Here is a 26675-nt window from a genome sequence, read left to right on the forward strand (position 1 = left end):
GCTAGTGTACCCTCGCTCCAGAAAGCGAGAAGTGATCTCGTTACATTGTTGATCTTTGAGTGCTGCGTTGGAATTGATCCTCATGGCTCTGAGGTACTGGGATATGGGCAATCCTTCTTTGAGGGCTGGGGGATGATGGCTGCTAGCATGCAAGGTCAGATTGCGGTCAGTGGGTTTACGGTACAACGAGGTGTCCAGTCGGTCACCATTTCTGGTGATACTGACATCCAGGAAAGTGATGTTAGTGGCCGATACTGTGTATGTGAACTTGATAGGATTATCCAAAGCATTCAATTGGTTCACCATGTCAAGAAACTCAGACTCGGTGCCCTCCCACAGCAAGAAGACGTCATCAATGTACCGTTTAAAGAAGGCAATCTTGTGCCCATACCTAGGTAACAAGTACGTATGTTCATAGTGCGCCATGAACAGATTAGCGTAGGCGGGGGCCAAATTAGACCCCATCGCGGTTCCGGCGATTTGAAGAAAATAATCATTTTTATACATAAAGTGGTTGCACGTAAGAACCAATGAGGTCAGTTCCAACACAAACTCAGTGGGGTAATCTTTGCAGGGGCTGTTGGAAAGAAATTGACGTATAACATCCAAACCTAAGTGGTGTGGTATAACGGTATAAAGGGACCCCACATCCATAGTGGCCAAAAGAGTGCCTTCACTGAGATGGGTAACTGTCCGTAGATGTGTGAGGAAATCCCCAGTGTCCTTTAAATAGCTATCAGTTTTTAATACCAAAGGCTGTAGGATACTGTCAATAAAGACAGCAATTGGCTGTAACAGAGAGCCTTCCGCGGCAATAATGGGTCTGCCGGGAGGGTGAACTAATGTCTTATGAATTTTGGGCAGAGTGTATAGGATGGGACACCTGGGTGAATTGATGGTCAAATATTTTAATGTGTCTTCACTTATGTAGCCCTGCTCAAAACCTAACTTCAGAAATTGATCGATTTTAGATTTAATTTTAGGAACCGGATTGGTGGTTAATTTCTGATAGGTCATGTCATCTGCTAATTGTCGGTTGATCTCCATGTCATAGTCAGTCCAATCTTGGACGACTATTGCTCCTCCCTTATCCGCCGGGCGGATGACTATATGGGGAGAATCCTTTAAAGTTTTTAATGCTTTCCTCTCGGCTATGGACAGGTTATCAAACATCCTTTTGGGGGGTGAGCTCTCAGAGTCTCTTTGGACTAACCGTAAATAGGTTTTGATGCTGGGATTGGAGGATGGAGGATCAAATGTCGATTTGGGTCTGAATTGAGGTATCTCTTTGTTAGTGGATTTGTTAGCAAAGAACTCCCGCAGACGGAGGGAGCGGCCAAATTTATACTGATCTATAGTTTGTTGGAATGAATTAATTCTGCATGTGGGGACGAAAGATAAACCTCGGGCAAGAAGTTTAGTTTCCGCTGGACTCAGTTCTACGCTAGATAGATTAAAGACATTGTCACCTACTGTCTCCTCCTCCCTCTTCTCTTGGTACCCCCCTCTCCTCGGGTGCGGTCTGTGCCGCTTCTGAGAACCCTGGAACGGGTAGAGGAGGCCTCTCCTCCTCGATCTAAAAAACGAGTGGAGTCGTTGTTCCCTTCGTAATAATCGGTGTCTGAGGTAGAGGCGGAGGAAACAAATTCATGGGCAAACGGTTGGGCCCTTCGCCTAGTGTATTGTCTATTCTGACGTTCACTAGTATTTTTTCCAAGTAACCAGCGGTATACAGTATGCGTTTGGTAGTCGTTAGTTACAGTGGACAATTTTTTTCGTTTGAAAGAAATTAGATCACGTTTATAAGTGTCCACCTGTGTCTGTAGACGTTCGATCCAATTTTGGGTTTTGTCATTCTGCAGCACGGTGGTGTGAGATTTGATGGTAATATCCACTTCAGTAGATAATTTCTTTAACTCAATGCCAACTTCCTCCACTACCAGGGTCATGAGGTCAAGCGAACATTTGTTCAATACTCCACACCACCGGCTGCAGAAGACAGGGTTGTTTCTACCCAATGTTGGAACGTTAGAGATACGGAAACCCCGGGGGATTTGTTTTCTCCTGAGGTATTCCGACAAAAATTGACCATGTAAAGTCAAATCAACCTCTTTTTGTCTGTGTTTAAGCACTTTGTAAAACAAATCCACAGGGGTTTCGGCTGGTAAGGCCTCAAACTCTAATTTATCGAATAGTAATTTTTCAGTGTCCTCATCCGTAAATGAAACTATACCAGTTTCAGCTTTGGCCAGTAGGCCATCGTCCAACAAATATACCCCGCTCTGAGTCATAACACTCTTTAGACTGGAAAACTCAAACAGGTATAGCAATTAGATTAATAACATACTAAACATGACAAACAAAACATGTAAGGTTCCCGGAAATAAAGGTGGTGATCGGTGAGGAAGTCCAATCCGGTATGTTGGATGGGTGTCAGGAAGTAGGAACTGCGTATAGTAGTTCGAACAAATGTAGTCTTGGAAGATCCTGCACTCTCATCAAAAATAATAACGACGGCGGGTGCTCCTAATGACCTGAGAGGCCACCAATATACCACAACAACCACCTAGGTGGAAGGTGCACTCACGCCCAGAAATTAGTCTCTGAAGTCACTTGTAAATTCAGTATATTTTTATTCGGGTTCACTGTTGATGCCGTATTTCATCGACGTTTCGGTCCTTATGCGGACCTTTATCAAGATTGGCACTTAAATCACCTATACAATCAGAAACAGTTACAATTAATATGTATAAGAACCCAGATTTATTCAACACCAACACCACCAGTGCCTCCCAGGCCCTGAAGACTGTCACAAAAACCAGAAAACGTATTAAAAAGCTGTTTTTTTATATATGTAAAAAAGAGATACTTGGAAATAATCCACGTGTGATGAAAGAGACACCTCCACCGTTAGGACTATCTGTTTAGATAGGCAAATGATTACCTGGACGGCAAGCCAGATCACTCAGATGTGTGGAATGGCCTTCAAAGTTGGCAACATGCCTGATCACATAATGAAGTTAAAAAGCCTATAACGTAGGGGAAGCTGCAAGGCGTAGTCACCTATTAGATAAATAACAGAGTAACTACACCATAAGAAAATACACTAACAACGTCATTTTGGAAAAGATCATACCTAGTTACATGTAGAAATAGCTCATGGCAGCTTGTGGGCTCTGTACATGTGTCAGACACTCAGTCTGTAAGGAGGCACAACAGGAAAAAATAATCACCAACCGTAATCATGTGTCAGAAGGGAGCTGCAGGAGAACCATACTCACTGCTCAAGTGTCCAGAGCCAAATGGAAGCTGCATAAAGTTCAGCCTCAGCTGAGCACTATTTAAGGATCAACCACAGGAAGTGCCAATTAGGGAGATTAGTATAAACCCAGTCTCTCATTAACTGATCACCTCTCAGATAACTAACTCAGACCAACTGGGAAAAACGTTACAGGGTTCACAGGACAGGCAGTGGCTATCGCTAACGCACGGCTACTTAAATGAGTGTATTTTAACGATTTAGAAGGGCAACTGCCGGAGACGCGTCTTTTGAGTTCCACCGACCGGAACACCATGCGTTCCATTCCGCGGAAGTGGCGCTGGCCGGAAGTCTCTGCGTTCCACTCGCGGAAAGAACCGTAATTAGGCTTATCCACTGGCTAATGTTTAAAGGAGGTGTACAACCTAGAGGGGGGTGTTCTCAGAGAATGAACACTCCCCCAGGTGGAATCATCAATGTACAGGTTCACTCATAGCTCACAGGGACTCGGAGGTATACCGGAGGTCTCCTCACGTATAATCCTGGATTAACCTATGTGTAGCCTGTCAATCACCACAGAAGAAAAAGAGTGCAAATGTAAATAATGATCCATAATATGAAATGTCAAAAATGTCAAAAATGACATAAGAGGGCACCAGATCAAATGACCACAACTCACCCTACGCATACAAACTAACATATATCTGATCAACAAAGGCAAATTGAATACTGATGTGAGTGTAATATCTTTATAGTAATACATTGGTATAATGTAGTAAAAGATTTTAAATAATAAAAGGGAATAGTGGGTGGTGTGGTCATTGAAATTGGTGGACCCTCGTGACTAGTATAGGACCTGGGAAGGCTCCGGGAAACAACAGAAAAATATATATAAAAAACATAAGCAAGGACGTATAAATAACTGTCCTTACTTTCTTAATCTCTATACATAAAAAGAACATACAAAAATGAAAAAAATAAAACATAGAACATAGAACATATAAAACACAAATCGAAACCCAGCCTGTATGGGCTGTCTACGGACAGTTACCCATCTCAGTGAAGGCACTCTTTTGGCCACTATGGATGTGGGGTCCCTTTATACCGTTATACCACACCACTTAGGTTTGGATGTTATACGTCAATTTCTTTCCAACAGCCCCTGCAAAGATTACCCCACTGAGTTTGTGTTGGAACTGACCTCATTGGTTCTTACGTGCAACCACTTTATGTATAAAAATGATTATTTTCTTCAAATCGCCGGAACCGCGATGGGGTCTAATTTGGCCCCCGCCTACGCTAATCTGTTCATGGCGCACTATGAACATACGTACTTGTTACCTAGGTATGGGCACAAGATTGCCTTCTTTAAACGGTACATTGATGACATCTTCTTGCTGTGGGAGGGCACCGAGTCTGAGTTTCTTGACATGGTGAACCAATTGAATGCTTTGGATAATCCTATCAAGTTCACATACACAGTATCGGCCACTAACATCACTTTCCTGGATGTCAGTATCACCAGAAATGGTGACCGACTGGACACCTCGTTGTACCGTAAACCCACTGACCGCAATCTGACCTTGCATGCTAGCAGCCATCATCCCCCAGCCCTCAAAGAAGGATTGCCCATATCCCAGTACCTCAGAGCCATGAGGATCAATTCCAACGCAGCACTCAAAGATCAACAATGTAACGAGATCACTTCTCACTTTCTGGAGCGAGGGTACACTAGCAGTGTACTTACTCGCTGTCTCAATAAAGCGAACAGCATTTTTCATGGACAACAGGTTAAAAACCCCATTCGTAACAATCGGATGATTTGTTCCACTCAGTATGATGGTTCCACAAGTGCAACCAGAAAGGCCCTACGGAAACATTGGCCAATAATAGCCACCGACAACAGTTTGCCTTTTCTTAAAACACCTGCTCCTATGGTTGCATACAAACGAGGGGCCAACCTAAAGCAATTACTAATGAGACCCACGATTTTCCCTGAACAGAACACATCTCAAATCCAGCTTATGCAAGCCAAACCTGGCAGTTTTTCCTGCGGGGGGTGCACAACGTGCAGATCTATGATCACTGGTCCTTTTTTGTATCACCCACACACAGGGAAAAAAATCTTCATCAGATATCATCTCCACTGTCGACTGGATCATGTCGTCTACCTTCTGAAGTGCCCATGTGGGTTATGTTATGTCGGACTAACCGCGCGTCCCTTTCGCGACAGGATGGCAAACCATCGGTCATCCATACACACGGCCCTCAATGTGGGCTTTTCTGACAAACCGGTAGCACGGCACTTTTTGTCAGTTAGACATCAAGTATCTGCCCTGAAGTGTCAGCTGATTGACTGGGTGCCGCCACCTGTTAGTGGAGGCGATCGCACCTTGTTACTTAAACAGAAGGAAAGCTTTTGGATACACAAACTCAATACAGTGTCACCAAAGGGCCTCAATGAGGCCAACCCCCTTAATATTTTTCTTTAGAATTTTATTTTGCCATAGTTGATTGGATACCTTGGAACACACTTTGTATGTTTCAGGGACATAGGGCACTGTGATACAATCAGCCCATACAGGCTGGGTTTCGATTTGTGTTTTATATGTTCTATGTTCTATGTTTTATTTTTTTCATTTTTGTATGTTCTTTTTATGTATAGAGATTAAGAAAGTAAGGACAGTTATTTATACGTCCTTGCTTATGTTTTTTATATATATTTTTCTGTTGTTTCCCGGAGGCTTCCCAGGTCCTATACTAGTCACGAGGGTCCACCAATTTCAATGACCACACCACCCACTATTCCCTTTTATTATTTAAAATCTTTTACTACATTATACCAATGTATTACTATAAAGATATTACACTCACATCAGTATTCAATTTGCCTTTGTTGATCAGATATATGTTAGTTTGTATGCGTAGGGTGAGTTGTGGTCATTTGATCTGGTGCCCTCTTATGTCATTTTTGACATTTTTGACATTTCATATTATGGATCATTATTTACATTTGCACTCTTTTTCTTCTGTGGTGATTGACAGGCTACACATAGGTTAATCCAGGATTATACGTGAGGAGACCTCCGGTATACCTCCGAGTCCCTGTGAGCTATGAGTGAACCTGTACATTGATGATTCCACCTGGGGGAGTGTTCATTCTCTGAGAACACCCCCCTCTAGGTTGTACACCTCCTTTAAACATTAGCCAGTGGATAAGCCTAATTACGGTTCTTTCCGCGAGTGGAACGCAGAGACTTCCGGCCAGCGCCACTTCCGCGGAATGGAACGCATGGTGTTCCGGTCGGTGGAACGCAAAAGACGCGTCTCCGGCAGTTGCCCTTCTAAATCGTTAAAATACACTCATTTAAGTAGCCGTGCGTTAGCGATAGCCACTGCCTGTCCTGTGAACCCTGTAACGTTTTTCCCAGTTGGTCTGAGTTAGTTATCTGAGAGGTGATCAGTTAATGAGAGACTGGGTTTATACTAATCTCCCTAATTGGCACTTCCTGTGGTTGATCCTTAAATAGTGCTCAGCTGAGGCTGAACTTTATGCAGCTTCCATTTGGCTCTGGACACTTGAGCAGTGAGTATGGTTCTCCTGCAGCTCCCTTCTGACACATGATTACGGTTGGTGATTATTTTTTCCTGTTGTGCCTCCTTACAGACTGAGTGTCTGACACATGTACAGAGCCCACAAGCTGCCATGAGCTATTTCTACATGTAACTAGGTATGATCTTTTCCAAAATGACGTTGTTAGTGTATTTTCTTATGGTGTAGTTACTCTGTTATTTATCTAATAGGTGACTACGCCTTGCAGCTTCCCCTACGTTATAGGCTTTTTAACTTCATTATGTGATCAGGCATGTTGCCAACTTTGAAGGCCATTCCACACATCTGAGTGATCTGGCTTGCCGTCCAGGTAATCATTTGCCTATCTAAACAGATAGTCCTAACGGTGGAGGTGTCTCTTTCATCACACGTGGATTATTTCCAAGTATCTCTTTTTTACATATATAAAAAAACAGCTTTTTAATACGTTTTCTGGTTTTTGTGACAGTCTTCAGGGCCTGGGAGGCACTGGTGGTGTTGGTGTTGAATAAATCTGGGTTCTTATACATATTAATTGTAACTGTTTCTGATTGTATAGGTGATTTAAGTGCCAATCTTGATAAAGGTCCGCATAAGGACCGAAACGTCGATGAAATACGGCATCAACAGTGAACCCGAATAAAAATATACTGAATTTACAAGTGACTTCAGAGACTAATTTCTGGGCGTGAGTGCACCTTCCACCTAGGTGGTTGTTGTGGTATATTGGTGGCCTCTCAGGTCATTAGGAGCACCCGCCGTCGTTATTATTTTTGATGAGAGTGCAGGATCTTCCAAGACTACATTTGTTCGAACTACTATACGCAGTTCCTACTTCCTGACACCCATCCAACATACCGGATTGGACTTCCTCACCGATCACCACCTTTATTTCCGGGAACCTTACATGTTTTGTTTGTCATGTTTAGTATGTTATTAATCTAATTGCTATACCTGTTTGAGTTTTCCAGTCTAAAGAGTGTTATGACTCAGAGCGGGGTATATTTGTTGGACGATGGCCTACTGGCCAAAGCTGAAACTGGTATAGTTTCATTTACGGATGAGGACACTGAAAAATTACTATTCGATAAATTAGAGTTTGAGGCCTTACCAGCCGAAACCCCTGTGGATTTGTTTTACAAAGTGCTTAAACACAGACAAAAAGAGGTTGATTTGACTTTACATGGTCAATTTTTGTCGGAATACCTCAGGAGAAAACAAATCCCCCGGGGTTTCCGTATCTCTAACGTTCCAACATTGGGTAGAAACAACCCTGTCTTCTGCAGCCGGTGGTGTGGAGTATTGAACAAATGTTCGCTTGACCTCATGACCCTGGTAGTGGAGGAAGTTGGCATTGAGTTAAAGAAATTATCTACTGAAGTGGATATTACCATCAAATCTCACACCACCGTGCTGCAGAATGACAAAACCCAAAATTGGATCGAACGTCTACAGACACAGGTGGACACTTATAAACGTGATCTAATTTCTTTCAAACGAAAAAAATTGTCCACTGTAACTAACGACTACCAAACGCATACTGTATACCGCTGGTTACTTGGAAAAAATACTAGTGAACGTCAGAATAGACAATACACTAGGCGAAGGGCCCAACCGTTTGCCCATGAATTTGTTTCCTCCGCCTCTACCTCAGACACCGATTATTACGAAGGGAACAACGACTCCACTCGTTTTTTAGATCGAGGAGGAGAGGCCTCCTCTACCCGTTCCAGGGTTCTCAGAAGCGGCACAGACCGCACCCGAGGAGAGGGGGGTACCAAGAGAAGAGGGAGGAGGAGACAGTAGGTGACAATGTCTTTAATCTATCTAGCGTAGAACTGAGTCCAGCGGAAACTAAACTTCTTGCCCGAGGTTTATCTTTCGTCCCCACATGCAGAATTAATTCATTCCAACAAACTATAGATCAGTATAAATTTGGCCGCTCCCTCCGTCTGCGGGAGTTCTTTGCTAACAAATCCACTAACAAAGAGATACCTCAATTCAGACCCAAATCGACATTCGATCCTCCATCCTCCAATCCCAGCATCAAAACCTATTTACGGTTAGTCCAAAGAGACTCTGAGAGCTCACCCCCCAAAAGGATGTTTGATAACCTGTCCATAGCCGAGAGGAAAGCATTAAAAACTTTAAAGGATTCTCCCCATATAGTCATCCGCCCGGCGGATAAGGGAGGAGCAATAGTCGTCCAAGATTGGACTGACTATGACATGGAGATCAACCGACAATTAGCAGATGACATGACCTATCAGAAATTAACCACCAATCCGGTTCCTAAAATTAAATCTAAAATCGATCAATTTCTGAAGTTAGGTTTTGAGCAGGGCTACATAAGTGAAGACACATTAAAATATTTGACCATCAATTCACCCAGGTGTCCCATCCTATACACTCTGCCCAAAATTCATAAGACATTAGTTCACCCTCCCGGCAGACCCATTATTGCCGCGGAAGGCTCTCTGTTACAGCCAATTGCTGTCTTTATTGACAGTATCCTACAGCCTTTGGTATTAAAAACTGATAGCTATTTAAAGGACACTGGGGATTTCCTCACACATCTACGGACAGTTACCCATCTCAGTGAAGGCACTCTTTTGGCCACTATGGATGTGGGGTCCCTTTATACCGTTATACCACACCACTTAGGTTTGGATGTTATACGTCAATTTCTTTCCAACAGCCCCTGCAAAGATTACCCCACTGAGTTTGTGTTGGAACTGACCTCATTGGTTCTTACGTGCAACCACTTTATGTATAAAAATGATTATTTTCTTCAAATCGCCGGAACCGCGATGGGGTCTAATTTGGCCCCCGCCTACGCTAATCTGTTCATGGCGCACTATGAACATACGTACTTGTTACCTAGGTATGGGCACAAGATTGCCTTCTTTAAACGGTACATTGATGACGTCTTCTTGCTGTGGGAGGGCACCGAGTCTGAGTTTCTTGACATGGTGAACCAATTGAATGCTTTGGATAATCCTATCAAGTTCACATACACAGTATCGGCCACTAACATCACTTTCCTGGATGTCAGTATCACCAGAAATGGTGACCGACTGGACACCTCGTTGTACCGTAAACCCACTGACCGCAATCTGACCTTGCATGCTAGCAGCCATCATCCCCCAGCCCTCAAAGAAGGATTGCCCATATCCCAGTACCTCAGAGCCATGAGGATCAATTCCAACGCAGCACTCAAAGATCAACAATGTAACGAGATCACTTCTCGCTTTCTGGAGCGAGGGTACACTAGCAGTGTACTTACTCGCTGTCTCAATAAAGCGAACAGCATTTTTCATGGACAACAGGTTAAAAACCCCATTCGTAACAATCGGATGATTTGTTCCACTCAGTATGATGGTTCCACAAGTGCAACCAGAAAGGCCCTACGGAAACATTGGCCAATAATAGCCACCGACAACAGTTTGCCTTTTCTTAAAACACCTGCTCCTATGGTTGCATACAAACGAGGGGCCAACCTAAAGCAATTACTAATGAGACCCACGATTTTCCCTGAACAGAACACATCTCAAATCCAGCTTATGCAAGCCAAACCTGGCAGTTTTTCCTGCGGGGGGTGCACAACGTGCAGATCTATGATCACTGGTCCTTTTTTGTATCACCCACACACAGGGAAAAAAATCTTCATCAGATATCATCTCCACTGTCGACTGGATCATGTCGTCTACCTTCTGAAGTGCCCATGTGGGTTATGTTATGTCGGACTAACCGCGCGTCCCTTTCGCGACAGGATGGCAAACCATCGGTCATCCATACACACGGCCCTCAATGTGGGCTTTTCTGACAAACCGGTAGCACGGCACTTTTTGTCAGTTAGACATCAAGTATCTGCCCTGAAGTGTCAGCTGATTGACTGGGTGCCGCCACCTGTTAGTGGAGGCGATCGCACCTTGTTACTTAAACAGAAGGAAAGCTTTTGGATACACAAACTCAATACAGTGTCACCAAAGGGCCTCAATGAGGCCAACCCCCTTAATATTTTTCTTTAGAATTTTATTTTGCCATAGTTGATTGGATACCTTGGAACACACTTTGTATGTTTCAGGGACATAGGGCACTGTGATACAATCAGCCCATACAGGCTGGGTTTCGATTTGTGTTTTATATGTTCTATGTTCTATGTTTTATTTTTTTTCATTTTTGTATGTTCTTTTTATGTATAGAGATTAAGAAAGTAAGGACAGTTATTTATACGTCCTTGCTTATGTTTTTTATATATATTTTTCTGTTGTTTCCCGGAGCCTTCCCAGGTCCTATACTAGTCACGAGGGTCCACCAATTTCAATGACCACACCACCCACTATTCCCTTTTATTATTTAAAATCTTTTACTACATTATACCAATGTATTACTATAAAGATATTACACTCACATCAGTATTCAATTTGCCTTTGTTGATCAGATATATGTTAGTTTGTATGCGTAGGGTGAGTTGTGGTCATTTGATCTGGTGCCCTCTTATGTCATTTTTGACATTTTTGACATTTCATATTATGGATCATTATTTACATTTGCACTCTTTTTCTTCTGTGGTGATTGACAGGCTACACATAGGTTAATCCAGGATTATACGTGAGGAGACCTCCGGTATACCTCCGAGTCCCTGTGAGCTATGAGTGAACCTGTACATTGATGATTCCACCTGGGGGAGTGTTCATTCTCTGAGAACACCCCCCTCTAGGTTGTACACCTCCTTTAAACATTAGCCAGTGGATAAGCCTAATTACGGTTCTTTCCGCGAGTGGAACGCAGAGACTTCCGGCCAGCGCCACTTCCGCGGAATGGAACGCATGGTGTTCCGGTCGGTGGAACGCAAAAGACGCGTCTCCGGCAGTTGCCCTTCTAAATCGTTAAAATACACTCATTTAAGTAGCCGTGCGTTAGCGATAGCCACTGCCTGTCCTGTGAACCCTGTAACGTTTTTCCCAGTTGGTCTGAGTTAGTTATCTGAGAGGTGATCAGTTAATGAGAGACTGGGTTTATACTAATCTCCCTAATTGGCACTTCCTGTGGTTGATCCTTAAATAGTGCTCAGCTGAGGCTGAACTTTATGCAGCTTCCATTTGGCTCTGGACACTTGAGCAGTGAGTATGGTTCTCCTGCAGCTCCCTTCTGACACATGATTACGGTTGGTGATTATTTTTTCCTGTTGTGCCTCCTTACAGACTGAGTGTCTGACACATGTACAGAGCCCACAAGCTGCCATGAGCTATTTCTACATGTAACTAGGTATGATCTTTTCCAAAATGACGTTGTTAGTGTATTTTCTTATGGTGTAGTTACTCTGTTATTTATCTAATAGGTGACTACGCCTTGCAGCTTCCCCTACGTTATAGGCTTTTTAACTTCATTATGTGATCAGGCATGTTGCCAACTTTGAAGGCCATTCCACACATCTGAGTGATCTGGCTTGCCGTCCAGGTAATCATTTGCCTATCTAAACAGATAGTCCTAACGGTGGAGGTGTCTCTTTCATCACACGTGGATTATTTCCAAGTATCTCTTTTTTACATATATAAAAAAACAGCTTTTTAATACGTTTTCTGGTTTTTGTGACAGTCTTCAGGGCCTGGGAGGCACTGGTGGTGTTGGTGTTGAATAAATCTGGGTTCTTATACATATTAATTGTAACTGTTTCTGATTGTATAGGTGATTTAAGTGCCAATCTTGATAAAGGTCCGCATAAGGACCGAAACGTCGATGAAATACGGCATCAACAGTGAACCCGAATAAAAATATACTGAATTTACAAGTGACTTCAGAGACTAATTTCTGGGCGTGAGTGCACCTTCCACCTAGGTGGTTGTTGTGGTATATATATATATATATATATATATAATTGCAAAGAAATGCCGCGCCACTTATGATACTCCTCAACCCAAACTATATAAAATCACACTCCCAATTATCTGGGCATCAGCTGTCCCCTAAAAACACAGCAATGGTGTGTTGCTGCAATCACTAAAAATAGGAACAACGGATAGGGGTTCTAGCGACCAACGGTATGATATTTACAATCTCAATTACCACATCAAAAGTGTGTATATTCTGGATTAAAAATATTTTATTTTACAATACTATATAAAATGACAATATATTAATTAAAAAATTGTATATACTGTATATAAAAAAGTCTAAAAAAAGTTCAGTGAAAGGGCCTTTCCCTAGAGACCTCCTACTAAATCAGTTAGGACTCTTAAACTTTATATTTCTTCTTGTATTTTTTGCATTTTTAAATAAGCATTTTAAATAAGGACTATTTATTTATAATATGTTGTGCACTGAACTTGTGTCAGTGTGCCCACTATATGGGCACACTGACACACACACACACACACATACACTATGGGGGTCATTCCGAGTTGTTCGCTCGCTAGCAGATTTTAGCAGCATTGCACACGCTAGGCCGCCGCCCTCTGGGAGTGTATCTTAGCTTAGCAGAATTGCGAACGAAAGAGTAGCAGAATTGCGATTAGAAAATTCTTAGCAGTTTCTGAGTAGCTCGAGACTTACTCCTACACTGCGATCAGATCAGGCCGTTTCGTTCCTGGTTTGACGTCACAAACACGCCCTGCGTTCGGCCAGCCACTCCCCCGTTTCTCCAGACACTCCCGCGTTTTATCCTGGCACGCCTGCGTTTTTCCACACACTCCCAGAAAACGGTCAGTTTCCGCCCAGAAACACCCACTTCCTGTCAATCACACTCCGATCACTTTAACGATGGAAATTCTTCGTTCGGGCGTGAGTAAATCTACTAAGTTTTGTGCTAAAATACTTAGTGCATGCGCACTGCGTACCATGCGCATGCGTATTTTCGCCTTAATCGCTCCGTTGCAAAAATCGGCAACGAGCGAACAACTTGGAATGACCCCCTATATGGGCACACTGACACACACATTGTACAGAGGCATACCGACAAATGCACACACAGTATAGAGGGGGAGCTGCCAGCCATGCACTAGCACATACCTTCTCTGTTATAGTGCAGCTACAGCTCCCCCTTCGTCACCAAATGCTGCACTGTCAGTCTCTGGCTTCCCCCTGCATCGCGGGAGGGCTGGGAGCAGGGAGGACACACAGCTGGGCTGTGCTCAGTCTGTGCTCTCTGTGTCCTGGGCGAGCGGGCAGGAGAGCGGGTAGGTGCTGGTGAGCGGGTGGCCGCGGTGGCGTAGAGCGTGAGTGACGGACGGTCACTCACACTCTGCAGTGGAGCAGCTCCCTCCTGAGTCTGGCGCTGTACGCGTATGCTTCAGGCTGGCACTGGCTGCTGTGAAGCCTGATCTCTGCCCCGACAAGAGCTCCGTGCAGCAGCAGCTTCAGTGATCGCGGTAGCGGTCGCGATCGCAATTTGTACTGAGATGGAGACACAGCTGTCTTAGATAAAAATAATTTGGCTGGTCAGGGGGGTTTCTGGGTACTTAGAAACCCCCTCTGTGTGCGCCACTGTAAATGGCTGATTAATTTTAGATTTACTGTATTTAGCAGAAAGGGCATAATACCATATTCATAGATATGCACTGGACAATATAGTTTTCTGAAAAGATACTAATAGAAAACAAAATAAATGTTTTTGTTCTGCACTTTGATAGGTTTATAGTTTGACGATTTATACAATATTAAATGACTTATACAATACAGTAAATGACATATACAATACAGTAAATTAACGTTCACGTCTCCTGTATTGCAATTATGAAACCATAACCAACTGCACCATCTCATCTTTTCATTGATGTAGAAGAAACGAATGTATATAAATATGTATATTATAATGGTTTTAATATGGACGAACTTCCTCCTTTTGGCGTGATCACTTTGAGATTCTGAGGCATTTTTTGCATTTGGTCAATGGGAGTAGATCGCATATGTTATGATCTTAGAAGAACAAGCTCGAAACAGAGCTGCTATTTCCAGCAATCAGAGCAATTAATAAAAGACAGGTAAGAATAGAGCTGAATTGCATTGCTTTTCACACAGCCAGCAACCTACTATATCCCGCTCTGCCCTCCTCCCCACCACTCAAAGAGAAAATGCAAAATGCCATATATATATATATAGGATGGTCTTCTGTTTGCCGGCGGTCGGGCTCCCGGCGCTCAGTATACCGGCGCCGGAAGCCCGACAGCCGGCATACCGACACTTATTTTCCCTCGTGGGGGTCCACGACCCCCATAGAGGGAGAATAAAATAGTGTGGCGCGCGTAGCGCGCCACCGTGCCCGTAGCGTGGCGAGCGCAGCGAGCCCGCAAGGGGCTCATTTGCGCTCGCCAAGCTGTCGGTAAGCCGGTGGTCGGGCTCCCGGCGCCGGGATGCTGGTCGCCGGGAGCCCGACCGCCGGCCAGCCGTAGTGAACCCATATATATATATATATATATATATATATATAGTTAAACAATAAGGGAGATTTATCAAACCTCCTAAAGAGGAGAAGTGAAGTTGCCAATAGCAACCAATCAGATTCTAGCCATTATTTATCTAGTACATTCTATAATAGTGAGAGCTAAAATTTGATTAGTTGCTTTGGGCTACTCCTCCATTTGTCTACTTTAGAAGGTTTGAGAAGTCCCCTGTATTGTACATCAGTACTCAAAGTATGTATCTTGGATAAACATCACAATATCAAATTGCAGCAACAGTCAGAGTCATTTTAGTTGTCTTTTACAGCTGCTTATTTTCCGCCACTCTATTTAGCACTATTTCAGCAGGTTTGATAGGTTAGTAAAGCACACGTACAAACAAGTGAGCGAGTATCTTCTGCCCGTTACTACTTTAGTTTAGCCTTTCCCTTCAGGAATAGTCATTTCCTTCACTCATTGAATACCCTGGGAAGCTTAATGATGCAGAACGGTGAGGAAGTCACTGAGCACACACCTCCAGCTACGCATTGATCAATTTTACAGGGTCAAACTTGTGTCCCTGCTCGCTACAAGTGTGGGGAAAATGGATTTCAATAAGAACAGATTGTTACGCACACCAGTGCTAACAGGAGTATACCGGTGTATGAACAGAGAGGGATGCAAAGCAAACGAACTCACAGACAGTATAACACAACATACACAGGAGGTGATGGAATAACTAATAAACACAAAGTGAACGGGGAAGCCCAAAGGCTCAGGAATTGGGTGTCTCCCTAGTGTCAGGAATGCTCAGATGGAATAGAGCGGACAATGAAGCGAGATGTAGTGATTTAACATGTGGAGCACCCGAAATAATGTTGCTAAGAGCAACAGAAAAAACCCCAAAGGGTTACCAACGGGTGTGGGAATAAACTCCTTGGTCAGAGATAGAAATATAGACACAAGGAGAGTATCCACAATCCTAACCCCCACTTGCAGGGCACAGGTTCAGTTTACTGCCACTAAACTGACACCTGGACGCCCTGCACAGTGAGGGAGGATTAAGCAAGCAGGTCTGAGAGTACAGCCGCAAACCTGCTGGGTTCACAGAATAGCAAAAGAACCCCAGCAGGTTAAACAACTGACTCCAGTCTTACTGCTAGGTCCGGATTGGCAGAATGAAGTACCGAATCCCAAGGCCTATTTGCAGTAAGCAACAAGTAAATACAAAGTCACACAGTACTAGCTAACTCTCTGGAACTGACTAACAAACAAAGATTCAGCAGCATTTGCCTAGCCTGAGAGGATGGTTTATATAGCAGGTGCTGTCCACGCCCCACTCAGACCTCACAGACTGTGAGCACAAAACCAGCGCCGGATTCCCTGCCGTGCACAGAGCCTGTAACCACTACACAGTAAAAACCCGGACCGGAGTATAAGCTGCGCTCAGGTTACTTCACTAACACTTGCCTCCCGGTTGCCATGGCGACGTGGCAGCACAGAACAGGAGATCCTAACAGTACCCCCCCTCTGACGAGGGGTCAAGAACCCCTACCACCGGGTTTATCGGGGAACTGCGAGAAGAAAGAGCGTATCAGTCTGTGGGCATGAAGATCACAACTGCGCACCCACGACCGCTCCTCCGGGCCATACCCCTTCCAGTGCACCAAAAATGACAGCCGACCCCGAACCATCTTGGAGTCAAGAACCCTTTCAACCACAAACTCCCTCTGACCCCGTATCAGAAGAGGAGAAGGTCTTCCACTGGAAGAAGGATTACTAACCGCCAGTTTTAAAAGGGAACAATGAAATGTTTTATTGATACCCAATGAACGGGGCAGATCTAACTGAAATGCCACCGGATTGATAACCCTGGTGATCTTATAAGGGCCGATGAACCGGGGGCCTAACTTATGAGATGGCTGTCTCAACTTCAAATTCTTGGTGGACAACCAGACGAAGTCTCCTAATTTGAAGCTGCAGGGTCTTCTCCGCTTATCAAAAACCCTTTTGGTCACTAATGACACAGACACAAGGGCTTTCTTAACTTTCCTCCAAATACCCCTAAGGGCCGAAACCACAGAGGAACCACCAGGCGTGGAATCCAGGGGGTCAAAAGAATTGGCCTTAGGATGATGCCCATACACACAAAGGAAGGGAGAGATCCCTGTAGCAGAGTGAGCCGTGGTGTTATAGGCAAACTCCGCCATGGACAGATGAGCAACCCAGTCAGTATGACACTTGGAGACATAACACCTGAGGAACTGCTCCAAGGACTGGTTCACCCTCTCAGTCTGCCCATTAGACTGTGGATGGTAGCCTGACGACAAGCTCACAGAAATCTGACGATCAGAACAAAATGCCCTCCAGAATTTTGCCACAAACTGGGATCCACGGTCAGAGACCGCATCAAGTGGCAACCCGTGGAGACGCACAACATGCTGCATAAATAACTCAGACAGTGGCCGATGGCAACCCAACCAGTGGAACGAAATGCGCCATCTTCGAAAACCTGTCAACGACAACCCAAATGGCTGTCATCCCCGAGGATTTGGGCAAGTCCACCACAAAATCCATGGAAATGTGGGTCCATGGCTTAGATGGAATAGAGAGTGGATGTAATGGGCCGACAGGAACCCCTCTAGGAGTTTTATTTTGGGCACAAACGTCACATGCCCGAACCCACTGATCCACATCCCTAGCCACCGAGGGCCACCACACCGTAGTAGACAGCAACTCCCGAGTTCTGGCAATACCCGGATGCCCTGCCGACCTCTTGGCATGGAATTCCAGGAACACTCGCTGTCTTAACCTAGGAGGCACAAACAAGAGACCTACCGGAAGGTCTGGAGGAGCCTGCTCCTGTGCTCTAAGGACTAATGACAAGAGGTCCTGGGTAATGCCCACTTTAATACATGATGGGGACACAATGGGCAATGGCTTCTCGGTGGTCTCTTGGACTGGAGCAAAACTCTGCGAGAGCGCATCAGCCTTGATGTTTTTTGACCCAGGGCGATATGTTATCAAAAAATTAAAGCGAGCAAAAAACAAAGCCCATCGTGCCTGCCTGGCATTGAGCCGCTTCGCTGACTCTAAATATGCCAGATTCTTATGGTCGGTGAGAATTGAGACCACAAACTTAGCCCCCTCAAGCCAGTGTCTCCACTCCCCGAGTGCATCCTTTATAGCCAACAATTCCCGGTTACCCACATCATAATTCATCTCGGCAGACGAAAATTTACGGGAAAAGTAAGCACAGGGATGAAGGCGATTATCAGACACCCCCATCTGAGAGAGCACTGCCCCAATACCTATCTCTGAGGCATCCACTTCTACCACAAAAGGACGCTCTGGATCTGGGTGTCGCAGCACCTTGGCCGAGACAAATGACCTTTTGAGACGGGCAAAGGCCGCTTTGGCCTCACAAGACCAGTGAGCAACATCTGCCCCTTTCTTAGTGAGTGCCACCAAGGGGGCCACTATAGACGAAAATCCAGCAATAAACCGTTTATAAAAATTTGCAAAGCCCAGAAAACGCTGAAGCGCCTTCAAACTAGTGGGCTGCACCCAATCCAGGACTGCCTGTACCTTAGAACCCTCCATTTGGAAACCTTCTGAGGAGATAATATACCCTAGAAATGCGATTTGCTGGACTTCAAATTCGCACTTCTCCAGCTTCGCCCCAAGCTGGTGGTCTCTGAGTTTCTGGAGGACTAAGCGTACATGCTTCTGATGTTCCTCCAGGGAATGGGAGAAGATTAGGATGTCATCTAGATAAACAACTAAGAATCTATCCAAATATTCCCTGAGCACATCGTTCATGAATTCCTGGAAGACTGCCGGGGCATTAGAGAGCCCAAAAGGCATCACCAAATATTCATAATGCCCTGAGTGGGTATTAAAGGCAGTCTTCCATTCATCCCCCTCTCTTATTCGGATTAGATTGTAAGCACCGCGTAGGTCAATCTTAGATAAAATGGTGGCAGTACGAAGCTGGTCATACAAAACCGAAATGAGAGGCAGTGGGTACGAGTTTTTAATCGTGATACGGTTCAATTCCCTGAAGTCGATGCAGGGTCGCAACGAACCGTCCTTTTTACCCACGAAGAAGAACCCCGACCCAACTGGGGACTGTGAGGGTTTGATAAATCCCTTAGCCAAGTTCTCCTGAATGTACTCTGCCATAGCCTGAGTCTCAGGACGTGACAGGGAGTACAACCTGCTCTTGGGAAGCTTAGCATCCGGCAACAAATCAATGGCACAGTCATAGGGGCGATGGGGAGGTAATACCTCCGCAACTTTTTTGGAGAACACATCCGCAAAATCTGCATAACATCCTGGCAATCCTGGCAAACTTAGCTGCGAGAGCCTGACTGGAAGGCTCAAGCAACTCCTGAAACAATCACTACCCCAACTAAGAATCTCCCCAGAGACCCAGTCAAATTGAGGGTTATGGGCCCTTAACCAGGGTAACCCCAAAATCAATGGGGCAAAAGAACAGACAGTCACATAGAAAGACAATTTTTCAGAGTGTGTGGCTTCAATAAACAAAGGAATTTGGCTGGTGCAGGAGGTAATTTTACCCTGGGACAATGGTTCCCCGTTTAACCCACAGATCTCAATCTCTGATGCCAAAGGTACTGAGGGAACAGAGTGTTCCAGGGCAAATTGACGGTCCATGAAAACCCCATCGGCCCTACTGTCAACAAAGGCCTCAGTCTTGACAGTTTGACCGAGGATCTCCAAAGTCACCGGAATGAGAAAAGTCTTTTTGGGAAATTCTGACTTCTGGCCTGACAGGATATTTCCCATCACCCTCAGGCCCTGAAGTTTTCCGGCTTTTCTGGGCATGATACTACAACATGACCTTTATTCCCACAGTGCAAACACAAACCCAGCTGTCTCCTCCGCGTCTTCTCACGCGAGGAGAGGCGGGTAGCCCCAATCTGCATAGGCTCCTCGGAATATTCCTCAGAGTCTGAGGTTCCCTTGGGAAAAAAGGAAACTGCGGTCTCCCTTTCAAGCCTACGATCTCTCAGCCGTCTATCCACCCGGATGGATAACTGCATGAGCTGATCTAAGCTATCAGGCGAGGGATATTGTACCAGTTGGTCCTTTATCTGGTCAGAAAGGCCCCTTCGGTACTGGTTTCTCAGGGCTGGGTCATTCCACTGGGTATCATGAGCCAACCTCCGAAACTCCGTACTATAAACCTCAGCTGGCCGTCGCCCTTGCTTAAGGACCGTAATCTGAGCCTCGGCTAAAGCCATCTTGTCAGGGTCATCATACAAAATGCCCAGTGCCGTAAAAAAAGCATCAACACTTGTAAGCGACGGACAGTCAGGCTGCAACCCATATGCCCAGACCTGTGGGTCTCCTTGTAGCAAGGAAATCACCATGCCCACCCGCTGAATCTCCGACCCAGAAGACTGGGGCCTAAGCCTGAAATATAGCTTACAGCTCTCCTTGAAACAAAAGAACTGCGAGCGATCTCCAGAAAAACGATCCGGGAGATTTACTTTCGGCTCCTTAACCCCTAAACTTGCCGCTGCTGCTGCGGGAGCTCCGCTAGCGGCCTGCGGGGTGTTCATTTTAATGGACATCTCATTAAATTGTCGAGTCAGGACCTGCACCTGATCGACCACCTGTTGCAAAGTATTTTGAGGGGTATGCTCCATATTCCCACAAAATTTCAACAGGAGTATGGCTGCTGAATATGTTACGCACACCAGTGCTAACAGGAGTATACCGGTGTATGAACAGAGAGGGATGCAAAGCAAACGAACTCACAGACAGTATAACACAACATACACAGGAGGTGATGGAATAACTAATAAACACAAAGTGAACGGGGAAGCCCAAAGGCTCAGGAATTGGGTGTCTCCCTAGTGTCAGGAATGCTCAGATGGAATAGAGTGGACAATGAAGCGAGATGTAGTGATTTAACATGTGGAGCACCCGAAATGATGTTGCTAAGAGCAACAGAAAAAACCCCAAAGGGTTACCAACGGGTGTGGGAATAAATTCCTTGGTCAGAGATAGAAATATAGACACAAGGAGAGTATCCACAATCCTAACCCCCACTTGCAGGGCACAGGTTCAGCTTACTGCCACTAAACTGACACCTGGACGCCCTGCACAGTGAGGGAGGATTAAGCAAGCAGGTCTGAGAGTACAGCCGCAAACCTGCTGGGTTCACAGAATAGCAAAAGAACCCCAGCAGGTTAAACAACTGACTCCAGTCTTACTGCTAGGTCCGGATTGGCAGAATGAAGTACCGAATCCCAAGGCCTATTCGCAGTAAGCCAGGGACGTGCAGTCAGGGGAGGCAGGGGAGGCAGTGCCTCCCCTGTCATTAATGATTACATTAATATAAAGATACTTAAGACACATTCCGTGTCATAAGTATATGTTTTATATTATTATAATCCTTTTTACAATTTAAAAACATGCTTAAATAACTTTTGGAGGCACCCAGAGTGGTGCCTCCCGCGGACAATAATAAAGGGTAGGAAGCGGGGGGCGGAGCCAAGGAACGGGCAGTAAAAAGCCCATTTAAAAGAGCGGGGTAAGCGGCACTAGTATATGTGCCTCAGTGACAGGGGTGTGCTTTCAGCCCATATGAAAGCACGCCCCTGTCACTGATGCATATATGATTGGGCACCAGAATGACAGCTATCCCTGGGATCCAGCCCACTCTCCTCCCCGAGAGAGGCCCCTGCACCAGTTCCCCTGGTCACCTAACGCTGATTGCCGGTAACGGGGGTAGCCGCTCTCACTGACTTTACTCCAGGTACGGGGGGGGGGGCGCCGCCCGACATACTCGAGCCTCCTCGTCTTGTGAACTCCTCCACAGGTCAGTGACTGTCCCCGCTGTCAGCAGCGCTGCCAGCCGGATGGTGTGTATAACCCGCCATCTCCCAGAGTCTGTGCTGAGCGCTGCCGTATACTGACCATGGGCTGCTGTGCGCTCTGTGTTTCAGATAGCAGAGCAGCCCATGGTCAGTACACAGCAGCGCTCAGCACGGAGATTTGCGCACTGTGACGGGATATAAGGGGTTAAAGGAGGGGGGGTGATTACTGTGTGCCTGCAGGCGGGTGGTGATTACTGCAGTGGTGGTGGTGATGATGATTACTGTAGGTCTGCCGGAGAAAGGGGAGTGATTACTGCACTTGTGTGCTGGGGTATGAGGGGAGGGGTGGGGGGATTACTGCATACTTGCTGAGGTGTAAGGGGAGGGGGTGATTACTGTGTGCCTGCGGGGGGGGGGAGTGAATACTGCATATGTGCTGGGGTGGGGGTGATTAGGTGATTACTGTAGGTCTGCCGGGGGGAGGGGAGATTACTGCAGTGCATATGTGCTGGGGTATAAGGGGGGGGGGGGGAGAGGGGGTGATTACTGTGTGTCTTTTGGGGGGGCGGGGGGAGTGAATACTGCATATGTCCTGGGGTTTAAGGGGTGGGGGTGATTACTGTGTGACTGCCGGGGTACAAGGGGAGGGGGGGGTGATTGCTGCATACGTGCAGGGGTATAAGGAGAGGGGGGGTGATTACTGCGTGTGTGCTGGGGTATAAGGAGAGGGGGGGTGATTACTGCGTGTGTGCCGGGGTATAAGGGCAGGGGGGCGATTACTACCGCTGTCTCAATCAACCGACCTGCAGCTGTAATCCTGCTTCCAGGCAGACCCTCCACTGCTCTCTTTAACTTCGGGCACCTCTGCTGCCCAGGCCCTGGCTGCTGTTACTCCCCAGACTTCTCAGGCATTGGCGACAGTATCAGATGGGGAATTAGCTGTGGGGGCGGTGACATTAGCAGGCACTGGCAGCTGGCATGGGCAGCAGTACAGTAGCGGGCACTGGCGGCGGCCATAATGGTGGTGGTAATGGGCATGCCTCACCAGCCACTGACCTCACCGCACGCCACTGCAGTAAGCAACAAGTAAATACAAAGTCACACAGTACTAGCTAACTCTCTGGAACTGACTAACAAACAAAGATTCAGCAGCATTTGCCTAGCCTGAGAGGATGGTTTATATAGCAGGTGCTGTCCACGCCCCACTCAGACCTCACAGACTGTGAGCACAAAACCAGCGCCGGATTCCCTGCCGTGCACAGAGCCTGTAACCACTACACAGTAAAAACCCGGACCGGAGTATAAGCTGCGCTCAGGTTACTTCGCTAACACTTGCCTCCCGGTTGCCATGGCGACGTGGCAGCACAGAGCAGGAGATCCTAACACAGATATACAATAGAACTGTGTACGTTTATGGACATCACTGCAGGAGAAACCAACCTCATAAAAAGCTCAAAGTGCACCTAGAATTGTAAATGGAAGGTGCAAAACGCAGGCAAGACCCAATCTCTGGTCCCTTAAAGGTGCTATGATTCACAAGTCCTTTTGCAGCGAGCAAAAAGCTGTATACTTTCCTGCAGAGAACACCACTGCACCCTATTCATGGGCATTTCAAAGTTGGAGGGAACCCATATGCAGATGTCCATGCCCCCCTTCCTGAAAAATAATAATGGTGCTGGTGCAGAGGGTCCAAAACAGATTCTGTGCATGTGCAAATGTCCAGCATTAATTTCAGAAAGATTGTACCGACATCTAGGGACGGACTGACAATCTGGTATTTCCTCCAAATGCCTCCCAGCACTCTGCTTGGCCGACATGCCAAGAGATGTGAGTGTGCCACAAGACCATGTCCTATGTCTTGCAACACACTCCCACAAGGTGTGGCCATGCCTCCATGAAGTGTGGCCCTGCCCCCTTTTCCATAGGAGGGATGCCAGGACCGAATCACAGCCATAGTCCGTCAATGCCGGCACCATATTTCTGCTGGCTATTTCATAAATATGGCACACAATTCTAAAAAAAAAATGCAGAAAATATGGCACAGGCAGTAGGATGGTGAGTGAATAAATAGAAGCAGGTTGTACAGTGTGGCTAAGTTTCTTGGCAAAATATAAAGTATAACTAGGTTAAGGATTATCCAATATGTAACATTACTTTGGGTCTTGTTGATCATCGCCTGTGTTATTTAAAATATATATATATATACACACACACACACACACACACACACACACACACACACACACACACACACACACACACACTTTTTATAATAAAGGAACTGCTCATTTGGTGAAGATTCAGTTGTGAATATTGACAAGCATAGAATGTTAATATTCTATGCTATGATGTAAAATAAACTTTGCAGAGTGAAAGATGTTGAAAGTTGCCATGTTGAATTTTAATTTAGGATTAAGGTGATGTTGGTCTAGCTGCAACAATTACAGCAATGCTTATGCAAACAAAAAATAGATATCTAAGACAGTAACACAGTAACAATGTTAATAGCCAGTTATATTTCTATTTATACTGTATCTGAAAGATTGGGAAAATACAATGTTACAATGAAAACAACTAAGAAAAAAAAGTTGCAATAAAATTACTACTTACTGTCAGGACATACTGTAAATATGCCTTTTTATTGTCAAGCAAATATGACAGTGGTTCTCAGACTGGTTGCCGTGACACCCTAGAGTGCCTCAGGGCACTTGCAGGGGTGCCTTGGGTTGGTGGTCCAGGAAAAATGTAAATTATTTATGGTCAATGTAATAGACAAAACCAGTGCTTGTGGCTTCCAATCATTAAATATGTGGACAAACAGAAGTGAATCCTGTCCCTCACCTCATAACTCTACCTAAGGATGACATATTAATACAATTTACTTCATTTAATATTTTTCTCTGAATTTCTGAAATTTTTGGCCTAGGGGTGCCGTGAAAATAATTCCGATACTCCAGGGTGCCATGATTTAAAAAAGTTTGGGAATCACTGAAATATGACATATATATAAAAATTTCATTCACGTTAAAACTAGAGCTTCAAGTACATTAAATAGATTGTCACAAGGATAAAAAAAAAATTAAATAAATTAGAGATGAGCGGGTTCGGTTAGCCGAGAACCGAACTCCACGTGTCAAACACGGTTCCGAGCCCGGCTCGGTTATTTCCGCCTGACTCGGAAAACCTGAACGAGGCAAAACGTCATCATCCCGCTGTCGGATTCTCGCGAGATTCGGATTCCATATAAAGAACTGTGCATCGCTGCCATTTTCACTCGGGCATTGTAGAGAGTACAGAGAGGACATGGCAGTGTCAGTTCTCAGTATCAGTGCTCAGCATCAGTGCTTATTGTCTTGTGCTGTATCGTGCTGCTCAGTAATGCTAGTACAGTGTCTTGTGCTGCATCTTGGTGCTGTAGGGTGCTGTGGTAGTAGTGTCCTGTGACTGTGCATCGGTCATCATCATTCCAGTCACAGTGGTATCTGAGGGGTGACAATTCCAGAGTGCTTTTGTGCTGCTCACTAATACTAGTACAGTGTCTTGTGCTGCATCGTGCTGCTCAGTGTCAGTTCTCAGTAGTATCATCAGTGCTCAGTATCAGTGCTCATTGTCTTGTGCTGCATCGTGCTGCTCAGTAATACATTACTATTACTAGTACAGTGTCTTGTGCTGCATCGTGCTGCTCAGTGTCAGTTCTCAGTAGTATCATCAGTGCTCATTGTCTTGTGCTGCATCGTGCTGCTCAGTAATACATTACTAATACTAGTACAGTGTCTTGTGCTGCATCGTGCTGCTCAGTGTCAGTTCTCAGTAGCATCATCAGTGCTCAGTATCACTGCTCAATAATATCATCAGTGCTCAGTATCACTGGTCAGTGCTCAGTGTCTTGTGCTGCATCGTGCTGCTCAGTGTCAGTTCTCAGTATCACCGCTCAGTAGTATCATCAGTGCTCAGTATCACTGCTCAGTAGTATCATCAGTGGTCAGTATCACTGGTCAGTGTCATGTCAGAACAAAAATTTTTGGAGGTTGTGGAGGTGTCTTCCACAGAGGAGTCTGTACCAGGTACTCAGGATTGCCTTGAGTGGTTTCATCCCATTAGGATGGAGACAGAATGGCTGGATAGCCTAGGAAATAAGATTCCTCAGAGTTCATTAGGGCATACTCTATTAAGTTGCTGGAAAAAAGCTACGAAGAATGCTCTAGATATGGATCAGTCCATTTCATCTAGGACCTCCTCAGCTCCTGATACACAGGTCTTGCAGGCCAACGCGGACATCGTTGCCGACACAGGGATCAACACAGAAGTTAGAGGGGGGCACTATGATAGATTGGAATATAAAATTCAGCAATTTATCAATGCCATTAGGGATGTGTTAGAAATACCTATACAAATAGAGGAAAATTCTTGTATGCTAATTGCAAAATCATTAGTGACATTCCCGGTTTCGGAAGAGTTGAATACCCTATTTGAAAGATCCTGGATAAACCCAGAAGAGGTTTTTCACATCCCCAATAAAGTACTTAAGACATATCCCTTTCCTGAGGAGGATAGAAGGAGATGGGAGATTCCTCACATAATGGACATTTCGG

At 45.3% G+C, this 26675-nt stretch overlaps 1 protein-coding gene and 3 long non-coding RNA genes across 4 annotated transcripts in view; 2 read left to right on the plus strand and 2 right to left on the minus strand.

Annotated features, from left to right (window-relative positions):
• Positions 1-26675, minus strand: part of CLSTN2 (calsyntenin 2) — a 1340366-nt gene that overhangs the window by 556289 nt on the left and 757402 nt on the right. The window lies entirely within an intron of this gene.
• Positions 1817-3352, minus strand: LOC134911287 (uncharacterized). The gene is made up of 4 exons (XR_010176452.1): positions 3282-3352; positions 3137-3200; positions 2945-3063; positions 1817-2716 (listed from the first exon to the last, which is right to left on the minus strand). It is a non-coding gene; the product is annotated as an uncharacterized LOC134911287 (long non-coding RNA).
• LOC134911288 (uncharacterized) lies at positions 6660-8310 on the plus strand. Its single transcript, XR_010176453.1, has 4 exons — positions 6660-6845; positions 6927-6990; positions 7064-7182; positions 7411-8310. It is a non-coding gene; the product is annotated as an uncharacterized LOC134911288 (long non-coding RNA).
• Positions 11792-12700, plus strand: LOC134911289 (uncharacterized). Its single transcript, XR_010176454.1, has 4 exons — positions 11792-11977; positions 12059-12122; positions 12196-12314; positions 12543-12700. It is a non-coding gene; the product is annotated as an uncharacterized LOC134911289 (long non-coding RNA).

Source organism: Pseudophryne corroboree, chromosome 4, assembly GCF_028390025.1.
Source record: "Pseudophryne corroboree isolate aPseCor3 chromosome 4, aPseCor3.hap2, whole genome shotgun sequence".
Classification (NCBI taxonomy): domain Eukaryota; kingdom Metazoa; phylum Chordata; class Amphibia; order Anura; family Myobatrachidae; genus Pseudophryne; species Pseudophryne corroboree.